We start from the raw sequence: 14968 nt of genomic DNA, 5'->3' as shown, positions 1-14968 counted from the left end.
CTCAGATGTTTTTAAAACCCAAACACTCTTCCAGCCCTTCTGCCTCTTTCCTCTTCCTAGATTCCCTTCAACGTTTCAAAACTCACAGCCTGTGCACATGCACACACACTTCTATCCCCTTTGCCTCTTTCCTCTTCCTGGATTCACTCCAACATTTCAAAACTCACAGCCTGTGCACATGGACACACGCTTCTAGCCCCTCTACATCTTTCCTCTTCCTGGATTTCCTCCACCATTTCAAAATTCACAGCTTGTGCACATGCACACACTCTTCCAGCCCCTCTACCTCTTTCCTATTCCTGAGTTCACGCCAATGTTTCAAAACTCACAGCCTGTGCACACGCACATACTTTTTCAGACCCTCTGCCTCTTTCCTCCTCCTGGATTCCTTCCAACGTTTCAAAACTCACAGCCTGTGCACATGCACACACTCTTCTTGCTCCTCTGCCTCTTTCCTCTTCCTGGATTCACTCAGATGTTTTTAAAACCCAAACACTCTTCCAGCCCTTCTGCCTCTTTCCTCTTCCTAGATTCCTTCCAACGTTTCAAAACTCATAGCCTGTGCACACACACACACACACACACCCTTCCAGCCCCTCTGCCTCTTTCCTCTTCCCCAATATCCTCCCCTCATCCAGTCACTCACCAGTTTTCTTCTTCTGGTTCTTCTTCTGAGAACTTTTCAGCACCATGGTGCAGATGGGTGGGGTAAGTGAATTGGGTAGGCCAGGGGAGGGAGTGTTCCATTAAGGGGCCTCCGGACCAAGGGGTAGGGGAAGGCACACTAAATTTCACCATCCCGTATGGCCATACCAGTTGAAACCCACCCCTGATGTGAGGGGTCTGTAGATATTTTCACAGCCCTCTTTTTGACTTGTGCAGTATACAGGTTTAGTTGTGTGTTCTACCTCCTTTGCTTCTCTTGGTATAAGAATTCGTAGGAAGCCTTTTCAACTGATAAATCTGAATTATCCCCACTTTCAGGACAAATAAAATACAATCTAGACAAACAGGGCAATACACTTTTGAGTGCCTAGGTTAAGATAAATGTGATTAAGATTAATTTAACTTTGAAGCTGATTTATATTTTAAAAGGCCTTTCAGTTTTATTCCTTCACACTCTTTCAAGTAAACTTATGGGCTGTTAAATAATTTTTCTCTGGCTGGCACATCCCTTAGGACATTTCACTGCATAAATTACAGCGAAAAAGGTAACAATTCTCTTGAGTCTAGCTGGGCATTTGTTGACTATTTGGACACATCCACATTGCTTTCTTGGCAATGATACAGAAATTGATTTCTATTGACTTCTGGGATTCTTCTCAACCTTCTAGTTTGGAGTACAGATAATCCTTGAGTTACGAATGCAATAGAGTCTGCCAATTACATTAGTAAACTGAGGATTCATTAATTGGGTCACATTAAATGAACACAATCCTTCCCTGTTTTACTCCAATGCATTTGTTAATTGAATACACAGGTTGTTAAGTGCATATCAGGTATCTCAGGGTGGGGAAGACCAAAGGGGCCCTAGTGCTTCCGTGCACCCCAGGCCTCCCCCGACCCACTGAGATATCTCATGGTCCTCTGCAGGCCTTTGTTCTCTGTGCCAAAAGCCTTTTTCAAAGAGGACAGAAGCATTCGAAGGCATGATCTCATGCTTCTTCGAGTCTCTTTTGGCATAGGTGCAAACTCACATCCCTGCTGGCCTCCATTCTCTGCTGCAGAGTTGGAGAGCTTGGTGCTGCCATCCTGCACACCTCACTTGCTGGATGTACCATATTTTTTGAACTATAAGACACACTGGAGTATAAGACACACCAAGATTTTGAAGAGGTAAATTTAAGAAAAAAGGTTTTTGCACACTGCACACCTTGCCTTTTGTGAAAAACGGGTCATGCAGAGGGTTTACAAGGCCTGCAAAGTGTTCCTGGGGGCTGGGGGGCCAAAAACGAGCAAAAAACAGCCTTTTTCCCTCATTTATGCGCTCCCTAACCCCCAGGAGCACTTTGCAGGCCTTCCAAATCCTCTGCATGTCCATTGTTGCAAAGGGGGCGGGATTTTGGAAGGCCAAATATGTTGTATTCAGTGTATAAGATGCACCCAGATTTTCACCCTCTTTTTGGGGGGGAAAGGTGTGCCTCATACTCCCAAAAATACGGTACTTTCCTCAGTGCAGAGCAAGAGAGAGCAAGCAACTCCATGAGGTAACTTCCAGGAATGACCAAGTTCGTTGCCTGACAGTTTCCTCCATGGGGCTTAAAAAATAAAGTAAGATGAGTATTTCCAATTTCTCACGAAAGTTGCCTTGTTGATTTGATTGCTGCCTCCTGCACCTCATTGGAGAAAGCGATGATTTCAGAGGATTCTTCTTTGGTTTCCCTGTACTTTTCTTCCTTTTTTAACACAGCTTTTCAATTTCTCCAGCACAAATAGAGCATCTTGAGCTGTGGGAAGAAATGAGGCGGTGTTGGAAAGCAGGTTTCATTAGAAGCCCCTCTTGAAATTTGGAAAAGGCTTCAGAGTGCATCCGGCCAGTGAGGGGCACAGGGTGGCGGCACACCAATCTCTGCAGCTCTGTTGAGATGGAGTTTCTGAAATCTGGGCAGGTTTGGCGCTCCAGCAAGTTAATGGGCAGGGCCACAGCTGCTTATGAGAGAGGTTGGGGCTCACAGAGGAAAGGGAGAGGCCAGGCCAGCATATCTCTGCAGGGCTCCAGCACCCACATCTGCGCAGGAGGTGAGCATGGTCAGCATAGAGCTACCAAAGGAGCATGTTGCAGAGTCTCTGCGGTGATTCGTAAGGGCAAATGACCACTGTGGTGCTTCAACATATGTAACTTTAGTACATGGTCATAAGTACTTTTGATGGGGATGTCATAACTTTGAACATTTGCTAAGTTAACGTTCATACCTCGAGGAATACCTGTATAGCACTGGAGTTTTCAGGTGATTTCCAACTGATGTGTGAGTTCTCTTTTCCAAGTCAGACAATACAGTCTAAATGCTGCCACATGATTTAGACAAATGAAAATTAGGTCTAGCTGAAAGTAGGTTTAATTCTCCATACTTTTAATTGTATAACTGGAGGTTTATTTTAGCTTTGGCTGTTGAAATAATGAACATTTGAATTTCTATGCTTACTGCTGTAAGATACACACACACATACATACACACACATATATATTATCAGCACAAATACAACACACACACATGTATGTGTGTGTGTGTGTGTGTGTGTGTGTTGTATTTGTACTGATAAATAAATAAAGGGAGACTAGTATAGATCTATTTCAAGCTATTTAGCTCTCATCAGCTAGCCATACCCTTACTGGGATTTGAACCTGGGCTGTATTACATATTAGGCAGGAGTCTTAGCCACTAAGCCACAGGCTCTCCTCCTTATCAGCTGAGCCAGGGAAATAGGTATGTATTTGTGTTACAACCCCTGGTATGCCCAAATATGGGAGGGAGCTCACTACTCCCCCTTTCTGTCCTTCGGCTCATTACAGAAAACCATCCAGGCAGAAAACCAATACAACACAAATATAAAAAGGCAACATTAAAAATAAAAATATGATTTTCTGCCTGGATGGTTTTCTGTAATGAGCCGAAGGACAGAAAGGTGGAGTAGTGAGCTCCCTCCCATATTTGGGCATACCAGGGGTTGTAACACACACACACATACATACATACATACATACATACATACATACATACATACATACAGGTTCAAATCCCAGTAAGGGTATGGCTAGCTGATGAGAGCTAATTAGCTCGAAATAGATCTATACTAGTCTCCCTTTATTTATTTATCAGTACAAATACAACACATATACATATATACATATATACATATATACATATATACATATATACATATATACATATATACATATATACATATATACATATATACATATATACATATATACATATATACATATATACATATATACATATATACATATATACATATATACATATATACATATATACATATATACATATATACATATATACATATATACATATATACATATATACATATATACATCTATACATATATACATATATACATATATACATATATACATATATACATACACACATACACACACACACACACACATACACACACACACATATATGATTGCATTATTTTACTTACCAAAGTATGGGAAAGGGGATTATTTGAACCTTTCGCAACATAATATGGACAAAATAGCTATCCTGAAAACTTTAATAATACACACAGAGCTCATTTTATCTAGAAAAGCTCTTAGGTTTGTTTGATCTGATATTCTTATAGCTGGAGTTGCACAGTTAAGAGATTTTTAAGATTACTTAAAATTTGAATCTGCTTCTTGTTCACTGAATGTAGTGGGATTTGTTTGGGAAAGCCCTAAGAACGACAATTTAGATTCTTCTTACTAAAGCTTTGTAGTACAGAGGCTATTTGACTTTCTTGGTTGAAGCAGGAAAGAGGCAGGATAATTTACCTTGTTGAACATTTCAGACTACTGTGAAACCTTTCTGAGTTTCTGTAAAAGGATTTAGAGTTAACCTGAGGGGGGAGGGGGAGATGGAGGGAGGGAGGGAGGGAGGGAGGAAGGAAGGAAGGAAGGAAGGAAGGAAGGAAGGAAGGAAGGAAGGAAGAAAGGAAGGAAGGAAGGAAGGGAAGGACTTAAAAATGAGATAAAAGGCTCATAAGAAAGAAACTCAAAATAATTCTGTCTTGATTTTGCTTAATATAAGATGTAGCAGAGACAAACTTGAACAGGCTTTCAACAAATATGAGAAAAACTGCTTTATTGTTGCAGAGTGCAATAACAAAAATCTTGAATAAACATTCTCTAAAAATGTATTTAGAAAATGCAGACGAAATATCCAATTAGTCAGAGTGTACCATTTTTAAACAATTATTTATTAAAATTGTCTGAGCCCACAGCTCTCTAAGAGCGGATGGACTCTATCCACTAGGAATAGTATTGATCTCTTTTTCCATTGTATTGCATAGACGTACATTGTATTTGCCTAATTGCAATTAGCCTTCATTATGTCAGCACGATCAGCCTTTGATTACTGAGTTGTGAGCAGATAACAGGAATAGGAGCTCTTTCATAATATTAACTGAAGTTTAGATAATGAAATGGTTGGAAATGATGCTAAGATGCAGAGAACCCTCAAAGTCCACCACCACCAGCTCCATTCATAATGGCATCTCTTCAACCCATCTTGCAGCCTGTGCTTTTTCAGGGGAGGAAACACAACTCAACCTTGCTTCAAAAGCATCATCACAGAACCTGCAGCAATAGAGCCTTTGAACCAGTGTTGATTTTTTTTTTTTTACTACCGGTTCTGTTGGTGGGTGTGGCAGGGGAAGGCTACTGCAAAATCCCCATTCCCTCCCCGCTCCTGGGGGAAGGATATTGCAAAATCTCCATTCCCTCCCCACTCCTGGAGGAAGGATATTGCAAAATCTCCATTCCCTCCCCACTCCTGGGGGAAGGATATTGCAAAATCTCCATGCCCACCTACTCTGGGGCCAGCCAGAAGTGGTATTTGCGGGTTCTCTGAACTACTCAAAATTTCCTCTACTGTCTCTCAGAACGTGTCAGAACCTGCTGAATTTCACCCCTGTTTTAAATGTAATAAGCAGTGGAGAGAAATAATTCTCAGTTCTCCAATATTTCCCCAAATAGCCCTGCCCTTACCTGAGAGTTTGTATAGATTCTCAGTCATCCAGGAGGTCATGGTTATCCCAAAGGTGCTTTTTCAGGAGGCAACTGGACTTTCTTGTTTTTTTTCTTTTCTTTTGAAGATGTATCCTGTCAGAACTTAAGAAACGTCTTGGATGAGAAGTGAAACGTCTTCAAAAGAAAAAAAAACCAAGAAAGTTCAGTTGCCTACTGAAAAAGCACTTTTGGGTTCACCTGAGACTCACTAGTAAAAAAAACTAAATAAATAACCTTCTATTGTCTGAAGAAAAAAGCTACCCTCTGCTACCAAAAAAGCTCTAGCTTCTTATCACATCCCAATCAGTCGGTAGGTGGTATAACTGATAGGCCATAGACCCATCAGAATTATTTAAAGAAATGTTAGCTTTACATTAGAGGAGAGTCTTTAAAATCACCAGCCCTAGTTGGCTGTCTGTCAAATTATTGACTGAGAGCTAGTGAAGGAGATTTTTTTTAAAAAAACTAGTATTACAGGTAGTCCTCAACTTATGACCACAATGGAGCCCAACATTTCTGTTGCTAAGTGACAAAGTTTTAAAGTGCCCCATTTTACAACCTTTCTTGCCACAGCTATTAAGAGAATCACTGCAGTTGTTCAGTTACTAACATGGTTGTTAAGTGAATCTGACTTTCCCCATTGACTTTGTTTGTCAGGAAGTGGCAAAAGGGATCCCATGACCCCGGGACACAATTAATAAGAGCCAGTTATCAGGGGTCCGAATTTTGATCACGTGACAACAAGGATGCTGCAACAGTCATAAGTGTGAAAAATGGTCATAAGTCACTTTTTTTCAGTACCATCGTAACTTCTAATGGTTACTAAACAAATGGTTGTAATTTGAGGGCTACCTATATAAGTGTTGTGCACTAGTTCCAGATATTATCAAGATTCGCTGAAATTAATTATTTTCCCCAAAAGCTCAGAGTATAATGGAGCACTTCCATTTGGATAATAACAAAGCATAAATAATGATGGGCAGGCCATTTTTGTCTCGTTTCTTTGCCTTGGGGAGAGGTACTGGATACGCATCAGTGCTAGGAAAAAACATGACACCAGTCTCAGTCTGTCATTCAGAAGCAAGACTTGTCTACAAGCCTGCTCGAGTTAATCTAAGAATCTCAACTTGCCTAAACTGAATTTAAGTGTATTCATTCTCTTACAGTCTACCACTTTGTTTCATTGGATCCTAAACTACAATCTAGAACTGAATGGAAAGGAGAATTAAAATGGGTTCTCAACTTTCTCTCTCTTTCTTTCTTTCTTTCTTTCTTTCTTTCTTTCTTTCTTTCTTTTTTCTTTCTTTCTTTTTTCTTTTTTTCTTTCTCTCCCTCTCTCTTCCTTTCTTTCTTTCCCACCTTTATTATTTGTATAAATAACTCAAGGTGGCAAATATACATAATAGTCCTTCCCCCTCCACTTTTCCCCACTACAACAACTATATAAGTTGGACTGAGAGAGATTCACCTAGTTGGCTTTCTAGCCAGGACTAGAACTCCCAGTCTCCTGGTTTCTAACCTGAGCCCTTTAACCATTAGACTAACATGAAAGGCATGGTGATTCTGTATTCCTTAACAACACCTAAAGTTTTGTGTAGGAATGAAATATAAATGAGTCTTGTAAGTTCTTCAGGTCAAGAGTACTTGGCAGAGCTCCATATTTTGGCAAACGTTGCATATCAGAATAAGTCGCAATCATTTCCCGCAGTTCTAACACTTTAAGGCAAAATGGCACCCGCTATTGCACATTTTTTTTCAATAAAATCATTACAGGTAGTCAAACATCTGCTTTTAAATATTAAAATGCAATGATTTTTTTTAAAAAAACATACAAACTTGAACAATGGCAAAAGTGCTTCTTTAGAACAGCAGTGGGCAATTCACCATTCCCAGCTCTGTGCATTGCCAAGATAAATTTTTGATAGCCTCCAGTGTGTTATAAACTCATAACAGAGCTATCTAGTGACGAATCCTGAATAATAACCTGATTCTCATCAACAAAAGAAAGCATTAAATCTCCACTAGGAAAATCATGCCCTGCATGTTGGCTTCCCACCATTATCCTGTCAACTTTAAGAAGGAAATGTTCTGCGCAGAAGAGCTTTTATATGGAAATAAAGGAAGCACAATCAGAGACGATGATGATAGGATGATGAAGATGACAATTTCACTTTGCTTTAATAGAAATGCAAAAGAGAATACAGTTTCCTTTTATGTACTTTCCTACACTGCCTGGATTTTTATTTATTTATTTTATATTTTATAAGAAAAGTTGCTGAGTTCTCAAAGAAGCAAGAAACAGCAACTTGTGCCTTAATATCAATCTAAAATTGCTAAAGCAAACTGACTGTAGGTGTCAGGAAAGGCAAGAACCAGAATGAAATCACCTGTTCAAAGAACCTTCTTGTTAGATCGGGTAATGGAAAGGCACACACAGGCTAACGGTAACAGCAGCTCTTTATTAACTCAGCAGCAACTATATACAATCCAGCAAAGGCTGAGTCTGACATGAGCCCTTTTATAGGGAGCTGTCAGACCCTTTGACCAATGAGATTAAACCTCTGTTCCCACCGGAACAGAGGACCTTGGTGGAAACCATTATAGTTGAAGCTAGTATCTAACACCCCTCCCCTCTTAGATGGAGTAATCTTACTGGTTACATAGTCAAGCAGGTAGGCGGGCTTTTTGGTAGCTCTGCCTAACCTGCGCAGTTCAGTCAGAGGATGTTCTTTGGACAGGTCAGACGGACCTGTTTGCTCCGCAGCTCCGCTTGGTGGAAGCTCCTGGAACCTTTCACAGGACGCAGCTGGAGCTTCTGGAGTTGGTTCACTCGGAGCTCGCTGCAGGCCTGCAACACAACCACATAAATTCCACGGTACCCTCCTGCTTGAGCTGCCTTTGGATGGAGTGAGTTCTTGCTCCATTTGGGTAGGGCTTCGGCTAACTCATGCAGGAGTTACCTCTGGTTGCCTAAGAGTGGAGTTGGAGAGGCAGCCACGGAGTTAGTCAATGTGCCTCCTCCAATTCTGACCCTCCTCAAGCTCTACAAAATAAGAGCGAGGCCCGGTGATGCCTATCACTGTGGCAGGAATCCACAGAGTTCCCCTGGCAAAGGTTTGGGCATAAACTGAATCCCCTATGCTAAAGTTCCAAATTTTGCTTGTGGAGTCAGGGGGCGATGCAGCAGAATAGTTTGGGTGTAGCCGGTCTAAGTAGCCAGCAACCCATGAGAAGCTCGGAGGGGCTTCTCCCTGTAGTGGCACTGGGTGTGATGTGCTGAATTAGCAAATAGTGGTCAACCCGTGTTTGCCAATTTCCCGGGCCCATCCTAGATAGGGCCTCTTTTGCAGATCTCACCATTCCCTCCTTCTGACCATTGGAGGCCAGATGGAATGGCATGACCAGGGCATGTCTGATTCCCTGTGCTGCTAAGAAGGTCTCAAATTGCATGGCCATGAATTGGGGCCCATTGTCAGAGACCAGGATGTCGGGCAGGCCGTGCATGGAGAAAAGTCTCTGTAGTACCTTGATGACCACTTCTGCCATAGTGGAGGTCATGAGGGCTACCTCTAATCATTTTGAGTAGGAATCCACAACTACTGAGAATGTCTGGCCATGAATTGGGCCAGCAAAATCTATGTGCACCGTAGACCATGGTACTTGAGGTTGCTCCCACTCCTTAGCGGACACCTCTGGGGGAGCTGGTCTGGACTCCTGGCACAGTGTCAAGTAGCCACCATTCTTCAATCTCCCTGTCCATGTTAGGCCACCACACGTAACTCCTGGCCAAAGACTTCATCCTGACAATTCCAGGATGCCCTATGTGTAAAGCCTCTAATACTGCAATGGGCAGTTTGGGTGGAACAAAGACCCAGTCCCCCCCACAGCAAAACAGCCATTAACAACAGACAGTTTGTCACGCTTACAATGGTACATTTTGAATTCAGCATCGCAGGTCAGCACCAACAGGCCCCTTGGGCCACCCCTCCACACCCAGTTCAAAATGTGTTTGATGATGGACTCTTTTGCAGAGTGGCGGGCACTAGACGAGACAGGACCAGTCTCTAAGCAGTCAATGAGAAGAACTGGCATCTCGAGGGTAGGGTCAGCAAGAAGTTCTGGTAGCGGGCAGCGGCTCAACGCGTTGGCATGCCCCAAAGTAGAGCCTGGTCGGTGGATGAGGCCGTAGGAGTAGGCAGCTAAGAAAATGATCCATCTGGTCATCCGCGATGCTAATGACACAGGAGTAGGTCAGTCCCCAGCCAGCAAACCCAGTAGCAGTTTATAGTCCATAATTAGTTCAAAATCATGGCCGTATATGTACTCATGGAACCTTTTTACTCCAGCCACTGCAGCCAAAGCCTCATGGTCCAGCTGGCTGTAGTTCCGCTCGGCAGCAGACAAGGTCCTTGAGTAATAGGCTATGAGAGCCTCAGTTCCGTTGGGCATGCGGTGGCTGAGGACGGCTCCAATGCCAAACAGGGAAGCATTGCAGGTCAGCACCAATGGCAGGGTCTGATTGTTCTGCACTAGGAATGTGTCTGCTGAGAGAAGTCTTTTTACCGCGGCAAATGCAGCAGCCTTGGCTCTGCCCCAGGACTACTCACATTCTTTTGCAGGAGATGATGCAAGGGCTCAGCAACGGTGCCTTTCTATTTAAGAAAGACGCTGTAGAAATTAAGGAGCCCAAGGAATGCCTGCAGCTTGGTTTGATTGTGAGATGTAGGGGCGTCCTGAATTGCTTTAATTTTTCTCGTAGTCAGGTGAATCCCAGAGCCATCGATAAGGTACCCCAAGAATTCAACCCTTGGCACGTTAATTTGGCATTTTTCTTTTTTGAGATGAAGGCCTTTGTCTTGAAGTCTGGTCAAAACAGTTCATAAACATTTGAAAAGTTGTGCATCATTTGCAGCCAATACCAAGATGTTGTCAAAATAGGGGACGACTCCTGGAATCCCCTGTAAAAGCTGTTCCATGACGCTTTGGAACAGTCCAGGGGCGATAATAACTCCAAATTGCAGGCGGTGACATTTGAATGCACCCCTGTGCGTCACAATGGTTTGGGCCTCCTCCGTAGCGCCATCTACAGGCAATTGTTGGTATGCCTGCACTATGTCCAATTTAGCGAATACTTTGCCGGGGCCTAAAGAATGTAGTAGGTGCTATACAATGGGTACAGGGTAAGCACTTTGTTGTAATGCTTTATCGATTGTGCATTTGTAGTCCATGCAGATGCGGACAGACCTGTCAGATTTGACAGGTGTCACTATAGGGGTTTCCAGAGTGGGTGATCAACTGGCCCTAGGATTCCCTGGCCTACGAGCTTGTCAATTTCCAGATCAATTTTGGGGCAGAGAGCGAAAGATACTCTCCTGGGTTTTAGCCTTATGGGGGCTATGTTGAGGTCCAAATTAAAAGAAATTGGAGTCCCCACATACTTACCCAGACCGGTGCCGAAAATGTCCTCGAACTCCTTAAAAATTGCTTCAGTGCTCTCGTCTTTCAAGGCGTTGATACCGCTCACTTCTAGGCCCAGTGCTTCGAACCAGCCAAGCCACAGGAGGCTCTGCAGGTCACCGCTGACCACTGTCACTGGGAGCTGGCCGCTGTATTTCTTGAATTGCACCCGGAAGGTGCCCTGCCCACGATGGGGACTTGGTTCCCCTGGTGATCGCGGAGCCAGATGTCAGGAGCACGTAGATGCTGCTTCTTCAGGCTAGGGAAGTCCGCTTGAGTGTAGACCAAAGCATGATGGTCAGTGATGACCCCGTGTCGATGTCCATCTCGCATGGAGAACCCTCGATGAGGACTGTGACCTTCAGCTTTTTTGGCGGACTTGGCCGATTGAGGTGTGGTAGGTGACTCTGGTGTCGCCCTCTGAACACCATGGTGGCTTCTGCCATGCCCCTTGGTTGGGCCTCTGCTGGCGGTTGGATCAGCTTCTTGGCTGCCAAGTCGTCATAGGGTGCTCGCTTCTGCAAACTTTGGTGATGTGCCCCTTTCGCTCACAGCCCTGTCAGATCGCATTGTGGAAATGGCAAGCTGATCGGGCATGGTCTCCTCCGCAGCTAGCACAAGGTGGGAAACGCTGTTCGAATTAAGCACTGGCTTGGTGCAGCTACTGCGCATGCGGCAGCTTTCATCTTCTTCACCTTCTGAGCTCTCAGCCTCTGCAGCCTCGTGATGAGCGTGTGTGTTCTTTTGCATGTCTTGTGGAGTGCTTTGGTGCTGCAGGGTTTCTGTTGACTTGACGACTAATTTTGATGCCCTGGCTTCGTCCAAGGCAATTTGTAGAGTGAAGTTAGATTTGGCAAATAACCTCCTCTGTAAATTAATGTTGCACACCACGTATGATGCCGTCAAGAATAAGCTTGTCAAGGTCTCGGAACTCGCAGTACGCTGTGGCCTTTCGTGGTGCCGCAATGTACTCGATTGATTTGCCTGCCTTCTGGTTGCAAATATTAAATTCGTGCCGGTGGACCGGCTTAGATGACTTGGGAGCGTAGTGAGTCCTCAGTGTCTTGTGGAGCATGGACCAAGTGACCGATTGTAGTGGCATTGGTTCTGACAGGTCTTTGGCAGTTTCGAACACTTCCCGTCCACAGTAACCAAGGAACATGTTCTTATTGCAGCCTTTAGAAAGGGCCATGAGGTCCTTGGCTTCAAGGAAGCAGTCGAACCTCAACATATAAGAGAGTCCCAGTGCTCAGTGACTGGGTCATACAGAGTTGAGCTCTGGGCTGGATTTACTTGGAGGATTGCTATGCTCTTTTTGGTTCGCCTAGTTGCCTTCCAATCCCATCCTCGTCGCCAGTGTTAGATCGGGTAATGGAAAGGCACACACAGGCTAACGGTAACAACAGCTCTTTATTAACTCAGCAGCAACTATGTACAATCCAGCGAATGTTGAGTCTGACATCAGCCCTTTTATAGGGAGCTGTCAGACCCTTTGACCAATGAGATTAAACCTCTGTTCCCGCCAGACCAGAGGACCTTGGTGGAAACCATTATAGCTGAAGCTAGTATCTAACACTTCTGAAGTCCCAGGTGCACATAGCTGGACGAAGTTGAAAAAGAAGTCAAAGAAGGAATACTGGAATTTTCATAGATAGAGTGGCTAAAAACCCTTAAAAACAACGAGAAGGATGAGCTGAAGCACGAGAGATGATGTAGTATCCTAAAGGTCCAGAGGAGAGATGTGCACAGAGAAAAGAAGAAAAATAGTCTCAGATTTTTTTTTAAAAAAAGCAACCTCATTGACTTCTGCTTTTCCCAGCAATCATAACAACCTGCAATTGCAAATTGTATTTTTCGCTTCTCAAGAAAGAAGTGATGAAGAACAGGGAAAATACAATTGAAAGTTATTGCTCTTTGTTGCTCGAAGTCAATCTTTTTTTCTTTTCTTTTTTTAAAATAAGTCACACAATATCTTTAATCATTTTGGTCCTTCAAAATAAGGGATTAAAAGCAGAGAAATAAATAGAAATAACACATAACCATTTTTAAAAACATGTTTCCTAATGTATTTAGCTCTGTTGTATACTACTCACTACATTCTGCCACTTGTTTGTGAGGTGGGCAGCTATATAAATTAGTTTAATAATTAAAAAATGTTTGCTCACTTCTCTACTTTTTATTATTTTACTTTAGGAGATAGAGTAGCTCAGAGGACCTTCTACAATACAGACTCCTAAGATGATCATAAAGATTACATTTATTTCACTGTTCCCAGGTCTGCAGAACTCTAAAATATTCTTGTTAAGATATAAGATAGAAAATTTTAACAGGTAGGAAATAGTGCATTAATACAGAAATACAATTGATTTACAATCTACTCAGTGTTTCTGAATTTGCTTTGAAATCTTTAAAAATTTAAAATCATTGGGAGTCAGTCCACATATTTGATAGATGAATAAAAATTAAATGAAGAGAATATTTGTAGCACAGGGTTGACCTGTGGGATCCTTGGTGCTCTCTGAGCTTGATTGGTTGTTTTTTTTTTTTTTTTGCAGACATTTCATTACCCAACTAGGTAACAACTTCAGTGCTAGGTTGCACTGAAGATGTTACCTAGTTGAATAATGAAACATCGGCAAGAAAACAACAATGCTCAGAGAGCATTAAGGTCTCCAGTCTGTTGAAATCTAATTATCTAGGGGTTGATACTGAAATGCAGAATTCTCATGCCTTCAGCCCTCATGCAATTGATGGAGAAAAGTGAACAACAGAAAGATATTGTAATATAGATGGAGATGCAAGGTCTGACACCCAAAGACTTTTATAGTACAATCTCCCAGAAATTTAGAAGGTCTCAGTTGAGCATCATAAAGCAACAGCTCAGATTAATTAGTTAGTTCTAACTAATTGAGAGTAGTTTTAACTAAGAACTAGGGAAAACTTTCTGCCAGTGAGAACAATTAATCAGTGGAATGACTTGCCTTCAGAAGTTGTGGGTGCTCCAACACTGGAGGTTTTTATAAAGAGAATGGACAACCATTTGTGTGGAATGGTATAGGGCAGTGATGGCGAACCTTTTTGGCTCCCATGCCAAAAGTGGGAGGAGCGCAAGGGAGGTCATACGTGGGTGTGCCATACCCATAATGCTACCAGTGACACCTGCCCCGCTTTTGGTGGTTTTTTTTCACCCTCCCCAGGCTCCAGAGGCTTTCTAGGAGCATGGGGAGGGTAAAGACACCCCCCCAGATGCCCTCCGGATGCCTCAGGAGCTTCCCTGAAGGCTCTGGAGGGCGAAAAATGAACCTACAGGGAACCAGGAAGTTCGGGAATGGTGACTTCTTGTTTGTTCGTAGGACCGATTTTCGACCTCTGGAGTCTTCAGGAGGCTTCCGGTTTGCTTGTAGGCTGGTTTTTGCCCTCCAGAGCCTTCAGGGAAGCCACCTGAAGGTCCCTGAAGGCTCCGGAGGGTGAAAAACAGACCTACAGGGAACCCAGAAGTTCAGGAATTGTGATTTCCGGTTTGTCCATAGGGCCAACTTTTGACCTCCGTAGCCTTCAGGAGGCTTCCCTGAAGGCTCCGGAGGGGGAAAAACAGCCTGTGAGCAAACTGAAAGTCTGTTCCTGAAAAACAGCCCTATGAGCAAACCGGAAGTCTGCCCTAACAAATTGCTCCATGTGCCACTTGTGGCACGCTTGCCATAGGTTCACCATCACGGGTATAGGGTCTCCTGCTTGAGTAGTGGGTTAGACTAGAAAACCTCCAAGGTCCCTCCC

The sequence above is a fragment of the Natrix helvetica genome (genome assembly GCF_964273705.1).
Source record: "Natrix helvetica genome assembly, chromosome: 2".
In the NCBI taxonomy this organism is placed as follows: domain Eukaryota; kingdom Metazoa; phylum Chordata; class Lepidosauria; order Squamata; family Natricidae; genus Natrix; species Natrix helvetica.
The sequence above is the reverse complement of the archived record's forward strand: the minus strand, read 5'-3'. Positions refer to the sequence as shown.